The sequence below is a fragment of the Meleagris gallopavo genome, chromosome 4 (genome assembly GCF_000146605.3).
Source record: "Meleagris gallopavo isolate NT-WF06-2002-E0010 breed Aviagen turkey brand Nicholas breeding stock chromosome 4, Turkey_5.1, whole genome shotgun sequence".
Lineage (NCBI taxonomy): Eukaryota > Metazoa > Chordata > Aves > Galliformes > Phasianidae > Meleagris > Meleagris gallopavo.
In genome coordinates, this window is record NC_015014.2 from 5436355 (window position 1) to 5438819 (window position 2465).

The window sequence follows — 2465 nt, forward strand, 5'->3', positions numbered from 1 at the left end:
CTGGATGCTTTCTTTTTTTTTTTTCCCAAACAATGTTGCTGGCACTGCAGCTGGATCACTGTGGTGCCCTGCCTGCATGCGTCCCTTCAGGTCTTCAGGTCAGGGCTTAGCTATGTCCTAAGGTGAGGACAGGGAGTGGAGAGTGGACACAGACGGGTTTTGTCCTGGGGTGCAGCTTGAATGGAGATTTGGTATATACTCTTTATGGATGCAGCATCTATATGCTCCTATATTTATGTTTATTTATTTATTTATTTTCCAAAGCTCTATTCCCAAGAACGGGCTTCTGTTTAATCTTAGTAATCACACTTGGGCTGGAGAATGATTGTCTGTGTGCATTGGGGAAATGCTGTCTTTTCTGTGATTCTTTTATAAGACTTGAAAAAACCGCAGAGATGGGAGGAATGCTGAAATGAAGGAGCTGGGCTTCGCCCTTTTAAAGTTTGTACAATGCCAGTCTTTCATAATATCCAGTCTCATAGGGATGCTGGGTATCTCATAGAGATAAATGTAGTTCCCACTGCTACTCAAATCCATTTTACACCACCTTGCATGAAAATGGGGTCATACTGTATTGCAAGTAATAAACTAGGATGTTATTTTTAGAGAGTTCTCCCTGTCTCCCTCCTAGGGTTTCTTCTACACGGTGATATATGGCATTTATATGTCCACATAACTACTTTGTCTTATTTATCTTACTGAGTTACAAATAATCTTGTAGTTCTTAAAATTCTTCCTTCTTTTCTTCTCTTTCCTTCTTTCCTTTTTCACGGATTTGAGTTCTACGGATTATTTTTTAAACTTCATAATTTTAATTCCAGTGACTTGGTTCATCTAAATTTAAATAGATTTCTTCTTTTTTTTCCCCATAATAATTTCCATTTGTATGGGAACTGTGGAGTCACAGCCTGAACCACTGATTGATCACCTGAGGACAGGACTGAGTCAGCTGTGTGAGCACAGATGAAGGCTGTAGACCTCATTTAAGGGCTGACTGCCACTGGGGAAAGATCTCTTTCTGTCGATCTCTTCTTTGTGGAGTCTTTCCTGTGAACCTGGATCTTTGGATACAGGTGGGCATTCCTTCCCCGTTTGTTTCTTTTCCTATTTTCACCATGATCTTTCCGGCTGTAACACCGGCCGTAACACCATTTACACTTCTTCATCACAATTCCTAATGTCTGCGTTGAATGGCAAGCATATACTTCTTGGAACAGAATTAGAGGTTATCCTTTAACATAAAATGCCTATTAGTCAAAGGCAATTACATTTAATACTTTTGGGGGCTAAGTTACAGCAGGTCCTTGATGCTTAAAAGCTGTTAATGTGTTTTAGAAATGTAGTGGCACACCTTTGCGAAGTGCTTCCTTGTTTTTACTTTTACTAGGTGTAATTCAGTTTTTAAAAAGGCCTTGAGTGTCTGCTGAATATGTTTCAGGCTCTTTTCTGTAAGTGAGAAGTCTTTTTTTTTTTTTTTTTTACTGCTGTAGCAGTAAGTGCAATTGAATGAAAAGGTAATGACTTATCTCTTCTTATATTACATGTGGATGCTTAGAAGTTGTTCTCAATACTATTTAAAACTATATAGTAATATGTGTTTATCACTGAGCGTTTACAAGAGCTCAATAAGGAAGCAAGTTTTCCCTGTGTTTTAGCATTTGTGGAAAGAAAGAAAGAGAGAAGGAAAAACAGGAATTTCTGTAAAAAGGATTGAAGAAGGCAAAATTCAGAGCTTAGTGTTTGGATTCATATTCCAGGCCAGCCTAAAAATCAGGTGAGGAAGCCACGCCTGCATTTGACTTTTTTTTCCTTTTTTTTTTTTAAAGAAATCATTTGCTATTCACAGATTCCCACAATGTCTTCTGTTTGTTTGAAGTACAACAAGAGTAGTTCAAAGTGTTCTAATGTAATCCAACAAATGCATCCTTGAGCAACAACAACAAAAATTGCAAGTACAGTCTGTGTGGCTGATTTCATTAATTTCTTTTTTATTTTTCTGCTACAGGTTGGGCATCTAGAGGTGGCTTTCCTCTATTATTTATTTTCCTGTCACACATCCTATCAGCTTACACTAGAAAGTGTCCCTTCTGGTAGTCGCCAAGCACAAGGTCTGTTCACACAGAAGTTCTGGAACACGTGCAGTGTTGGTTGTGCAGCTGATTACATGGGAACTTGACAAATTATAATAATTACATTCCTGTTCGTGAAGTTTCTGCTTTACAGGGAGTTGGAGCGGGTGATACTCATTTGCAATTACCTTTGTGAACCGCTGTAATTATGCACTTGGAAAATGACAGCATTTTACTTTTCCTCATTGTTCAAAGAACAGATGACTGTGGGCAAGAAGTACCTTGCAAAGGCTCTGAATTACACTTAAGTGTTTGCTGTTCAATGATACTTAATCCTGTGTTATTACTTTTACTATTTTTAAGTATTTAGTTGAGGTGTGTGTGTGTGTGTGTGGT

At 38.2% G+C, this 2465-nt stretch overlaps 1 long non-coding RNA gene across 3 annotated transcripts in view; it reads left to right on the forward strand.

The window, feature by feature from the left end:
* The first annotated feature begins 35 nt into the window (after positions 1-35).
* The window catches only part of LOC104910512, a 27726-nt gene continuing 25296 nt past the window's right edge, over positions 36-2465 (forward strand). The window contains exons 1-3 of one of the 3 annotated variants that reach the window (XR_793126.3): positions 36-1073; positions 1656-1774; positions 2006-2108. This is a non-coding gene — a long non-coding RNA (uncharacterized LOC104910512). Of the gene's footprint in view, positions 1074-1158; positions 1449-1655; positions 1775-2005; positions 2460-2465 lie in introns of those variants that run through there. The other 2 variants (XR_002113895.1, XR_004159443.1) reach the window with 2 other exon arrangements.